Source organism: Lampetra planeri, chromosome 18 (assembly GCF_965212315.1).
Source record: "Lampetra planeri chromosome 18, kcLamPlan1.2.h2, whole genome shotgun sequence".
NCBI classification, from domain to species: domain Eukaryota; kingdom Metazoa; phylum Chordata; class Hyperoartia; order Petromyzontiformes; family Petromyzontidae; genus Lampetra; species Lampetra planeri.
This window is the reverse complement of record NC_136124.1, coordinates 8,838,928-8,845,277: the sequence shown is the minus strand read 5'-3', so window position 1 is coordinate 8,845,277 and position 6,350 is coordinate 8,838,928.

Genomic DNA, 6,350 nt, shown 5'->3' with positions numbered 1-6,350 from the left:
CTCGGCGTGGTCCCATCGCCCTCACTGGCTGGCGGCGTGACAATGACGGCGATTCAATTTTCGTCACAACAGAGCCTCCACAGCGAGTTTATTTCAGAATGAAGGGTCCGCCCTATGGAATCATTTTACACTTCTCTTCTAACACAGATGTGCCATCGTCTCCCGTTGCGCATTCAGCTCAGCCTTCTTCATTTCAGCAGTGTATACGTACACCGTGCAGTGCTAAGTATAATATGGAGTTCAGTGTAAGGTTAGGGGTTAGGATTGTGTAGCGGCCCAATTCGCAGCCACTTGCCCCATCCATCCTTTGTGTTAATCCTCTTATGATCCCCAGGCTCGCTAGACTTTATAAACCAGAATTTGTCAAACTGTGTGATATACACTGAGCTGTTTAAGTGGAACCTGGACAACTGGTATTTTATATGAAACTCTACACAGTATTAACCTTGAAGTAAGTGCATGGGTCTATAGTGCTTTTATTGTAGATGTATGTATTTAACACGTAGGCTTCCGCAACCAATATCATCCATAAGAGGTTTTTGTTGGGTTAGAACGCGTAAATATATAAATGTGTCGTTAAAACCCACCACCACCCGACACAGTCAACTAGTAAGGGTTTTAAGTAAACAGAACATGCCAATTCGTCACTAGGAGAGCCAAGCCACAACATTTACAATCTGAGTAGGACGTTTCGCTAGTAATTACAACTAGCTTCATCAGGCGACAGACAGATTTGTGGAGAAGTCAACCTGTTTTGTTCCTTATATAGAGGCGTAGATGTGGTGACCACACTTCCAGATGTGGTGACATTTAACTGATACATTTCCATATTTCATTATTCATGCTACCCTACAACAGAAGAAAAACTAAAACAGGCCAAACCTTTTCATGAAGTGGGATTTTATGAGCATTTGGAAGGCAGGCCAATTTGATGCCAAATTTGCTTAAGCTTGCATATGACTGTGATTGGTTGACTGGTCATTTTCAGATTTGAATCGTACATTATTTGTAGTGTTAAATCCTCTCAGTAAGGAAAGAGGGACATTGCAATGTTATCTTGTATTGTGTTGGTCGTAAGTGGTGCTTGTACAAAACAGCCAATGTTCATTTTAAGTGTTCTGGCTTTAAAAAAAAAAATCTACTTTTTTAATTTGAAAAAATGTCAGCTCTGAAATGTGTTTGCACTTGAGTCATGCAGTTCTTTCTTTGGAGTCCAACTTGTATAAATGTTTGTATGATTAAGACCTCTGATAGATATCTTTAAATCGTGGGTGGTGTATTATTTGTTGAATACAATGAATGCGAATGCCATAATATCCAATGCATTACATTTCACCAGGGGAGAACCCATTGCCAATAAACATGGTTATCTCCTTTCTGTGTCCATTTTCCGCACTTTTTTGACTGCGGGGTTAAAACAATAAATCCCCTGTGCTCATACACTCTCGTGAAACGTGGGCACGCAAGATGCCAAGCAGAACTGCGCTCGTAAAAATAAAATTCACAGCGCTTGCCTGGAGCGGCCCAGTAGTAGGCGCTATAATACTGTATTACATTTCGCACACCGCAGGTAATCATGATTCGTATTTCCCAACCTGGTGAAGAGATTGCAGTCCATATATACTGAAGTTAATCATTTAACAATATGGCTAATAATACATTTCAATTAAATGCGTGTTCACGAGAAACTAATGCATGATACATATGTGTGTTCACATCAAATGCTCCTGCCAGACTGATGCAGGGAGTAAGAAAATATGATGCCAAAAGTGCAGCCAGTGTGATTCACGTGAGCTATTTCTGGTTTTGGATTGATTGTGTTTTTAAATCTCTCATGTCCTTACATTGCAATCTGGCGTTCAAGTTACATGGGCAGTCGTCACGAGAATTGGTTTTGTGGCCACATTTGGGGTAAAATTAAGTGCAAGTGTAGTGCTCGGAATTTTCCCAGGCCAGGTGTGCATGATGGGTAAATGAAGCGTAGGTATCAATCACTCCAGCGAAAGGCATTCGGCTCCTACGGGCTTGGTATGTGTTTAGGCATTAGTTAAAACTGAAGCAGTACACCGCAACATTTTATTCTTTACTGTTTCACTTACAGTACCTCTTTACACCCCTTCCATGAAATTTGGCCAGTGTGGAAAACGAGGCCAATACCCTCTATAGGTGCTTACCACAGTTGTCTCTCGTAGAGGCACTGCCGCCAGTAGTGGCGTGAGAATTTGGAGCGTCGCACCTTAATCATTTACAACCCTGGCATGAAAAATGGCAATCGCGTACTAAAGAGTAAAATAAGAAGTGCGTGTGTATTGCAGCTAAACACAAATCAAATGCTAGCTAAAATGACTCACAATGCGATGTTTTTTTATTTGCTTCATGTAGAAACACGTATTCATGGACATGACATTTTCGTCAGGGCTCTCATGCCCTACTATTCCTTTACTCTGCATGTCGATCTCCAGCCATGATAATTTTCTGAAGGAAAACGTGGAAGACGACAGATTTGTACTATGTAGTATATGCTTTTGAAAACGGGTAATAATATTCAGTACACATTCCCTTTTGCAAACAGCCTTAACGTATTAACTTTGCACAAACTATCACACCTCATAAAGGTGGCAACCCCCACTATGTCCCTGTAAAGCCACCTGTCTTCTCTGTGTCTTGCATAAGGAAACCTTCTGAATCCACCAAATGACTTTTGTTCCTGTGTTAATTTAGATCCTGTTCCTTTCTGCTGTCGGTAAAATGCTCCCCTTACTCTCCCAATGGTGGATGTCTTTTTAATATCCATCTATTTAGAAGTAATTGAAATGCCACTCACCAGTTGAATAATCATGAGTGAGTTTATACTAGCTTAGAGATGATGCATTACATTAACGTGAACATAGTGTCCTTGTTGAAAGCATGACCTTGGGGGTTAATTGTAATGTTTTAATTGCTGCTCACATTAGGTACAACAACACAGGTGAATTATCACGAAGATGAATGATGGTTCATAATTATTGAATATTAATCACCGTAAGAGTAATGCAAGAATTACTCTCGTAGATGAATGTATGCCGTTTGTTCTGCACATTTCTGACCCTCTCCTAACCACCGTACGATGCCGCCAAATGGGGATGAGAGAGTAAACGATGAGCCTTGCCATTTGGCCAACGGAGCCCCCTTGTGTCATCTGCTGCGGGCTTGTTATGTTGATGGTTTCAACTGTAGCCTGCAACCTAAAATAATTGAATACCAGCTGTCTCTATTCCTCCAGCTTGTCACCATCACAGCGGAGAGTTGTGACCAAAATCCTGCGACGAGTTACCACCTGCTCACTTGGCCAGCTATCACGGGGACTGATGGAGCTCGTCAGCTGGGCATGCATGTTCCTGGCAAAAATAAGCAGCCTTTCAACATTTGCCGTTTAACACGCACACCAAGTTGCAGCCCTGAAGCCGTGAAATGTAATTCGTGTGATGTCAGCCGCCTGTCCCTGGGCTGACTGCCTGAGAGGTTTCCGGGTGGCTCAGTGATAGGAGCGCTGCGCCTGCACTGCTGAGTACGTGGGTTTGAATCCAGGCAGCCAGCTGTGATTAAACTGGGTTGTTATGTATGTTGAACTCTTGGCGTGTCACCAATGACTGCACGTAAAACGCATCACATTAAATTTGATTCCACATGATATTTACCAAATGTTATTCTATGTGAGTTACAAATATTAGTTTGACTGTCATGGGATGAACATTACTCATTGTTGTTGGGTGAGTGTCAGAGGGCTGCCTCTTTACTGTGTGGATCACAGGTCACTGAAAGAGATCTCAGAGGTAGCTGTGATGTCTGCTTCTGTGGGCAGTTCTCTAACACCAAGAGTCGCACTGCTCTGTGACGTGATGTCGATAGCACAACCCAGATAAACTTGGGACAAGGACAAAAAAACCCCGCAAAAGCAGGCCTCATGAAGCCATTTCAAGGCAATATCTGGAAAATAACGTGGCGCAGATCAGACAGGCATCAGTAGTGGTGATGTCACGTGAGGATAAGTCAGGAGGGTCATCGTGTTCGCATAAATGGTAACAAGCCTTGACACTGTGCTCAGTAATCAATTAGGAAGTATTTGAATGAATTCCTAAAATATCCACTGCATTGGCTGCAATGTATCTGAGCTGTATCATCCAGCATGTGGTGTATTTCTGTAGGTGCAAAAAGAGGCGTTTAAAATATTTTATTACACTTGTTTTATAAACACTTAAGGATGTGTTTAAAATATCTTACGAGAGCACAGGATGTACAACTCCTTTGCGTTTCTCATGAAATTATGTCAGACATTTTCAGGCGCAGAATAACTATATTATTAAAATAAAACACACAGCTCTAATATTTAAAATACTGTATTCAAACATCATGGACTCCACATCGTTTTTCTGGAATTCAAAGTGTTAAAAATGACGACTGTGTTGTATTACACTCAACTGACCACTTTTACTTATGAAGCATTGCAAAATAACTTAAAGCATTATCAATGTAAAGATAAAAACTTAACAAACTTTTATTGTTATATTTAAAATGACAACATGAATTATAGACATTAACATGAAACATAACTCATTCAAACATGTAATGTCTTCACGTCAAGGGCTTGACACTAACCCTTACTACGCGGTACATGGCAATGCGAGATCAGTCCATCCAGCTTGTGTTCCGCAGAGAGGGAGATGGGCACTCAGGGCTCGGCGGTGTGACAACGGATGCATTACTCCCTCCAGGGCCTACTTGCCAATGCTGTTTGAGTTCCAGCACTCATGAACGTGACCCTTACATTTCAGAACATAAAATGAAAAAATGCACATCCGGTTCTGACATTTTTCCACGAACAGCGACGCACACTCAGGTGCACTGCATCGCAGTGGTCAGAGGAAGACAACACAAATGTGCTCAAACTAGTGACCACAATTTGTTTCAAGTTACTTTCTTTTACAATGTCATTTTTCATGAGCTTCACCCCGATGTTTGTGCTGTCGGCGTCATGCTATGAGACGAATAATCCATTCGCATCTCCTCACGGAGCAGCAACCCTTCTTGTTGAAGAACGGGCCACTGAAGCAGACGTCATAAAACTACCTTCGAGAACCCTTCAATGCGATCTGGTTTGCACAGGAAGAGGAAGCACTTGCACATCAACTGTACCTGCAATGTTTGTCACATGATAGCTAGTCAAACCAACGTTTTATTTTTCAGAATTGTAATTTAGCCAAATTAAGTGCATAACCTTGCTTTGTGCAGTCACTGGTAATGGAGCTGAAACCATCAATCCACTACCCTTGGGAACACAGTTACATCACAATTGGTTACCTGGACTTAATACCAGGATCTCAGCAGTGCCGGCTCAGTACTGTGACGCCTGAACCACCTGGCCACCTACACGGTAAGTGCACCTCATTCAAGTTACTTATCTCTAGTTAGAGGTGGACACCGCAGCCACCACCTCCTCCATGGCTGTGATGTGCTTCTCATTTACACTTGCAATACACGGGCACTCTCATACTGATGCATCAAACATAGCAGAGTACATCATTTTAAAACACACCTTAGGCAATGATGGTGCGAGGCATAAGAAAACTAAGAAGAAGTATAGGGCCCCAAGAAACCCAAGGGGCCCAGGAGACATGAAAAATAGGGGTACACCACATATGGCCTTACACTCACATCGTTATAAAAAAAAAGTATTAACATGTCTAACAATATTATTAAAATAATGTAAATTTCAATTAATCGGTTATTTTCATTGTTTCACACAAGGGTGATATCATTTAGTTCCGTAGTTTATCTAACTTATCATGTTTGTAATCGTGTAACCCTAACCCAAACACAATGTCTGCTAATGGCCTAGGCTGAATCAGCAGTGCCGCTGCTGCCCCTAGGGCTGAGTGTGCGGCCCATCCCACATTGACGTCCGTGGGCACGCAACGGTTTCTGTCGGTCAGAATATCGCCGGAGTTAGTCTACGCATACCAAGCAGCAAGGAATGATTGCATGCAAATGATTAGACACCTGCCATGTGTGTCACTATGAGGTGTTTTTCTTAGTGACACCATATTAAAAATTTATTTTAAGACATAATCCAGAAATATAATTCCTTTCTACCACTCGGTTCACGTAACTTGTCCATCATTGTCGCACTTAAAAAAAAAAATTCAGTGTAACAGCACCAATGTTTTTTTTTCTTCTGGAGATCAAACACCGAGATGATTGCAAACATGTTCGAGTCTTATTTAAAAATGGAACTGGGATGATCAAGGTAGCCGAGAAACATACATTTTGTACTGTCTGTTTAAAAAACAATACCCAAAGATGCTTAATCATGC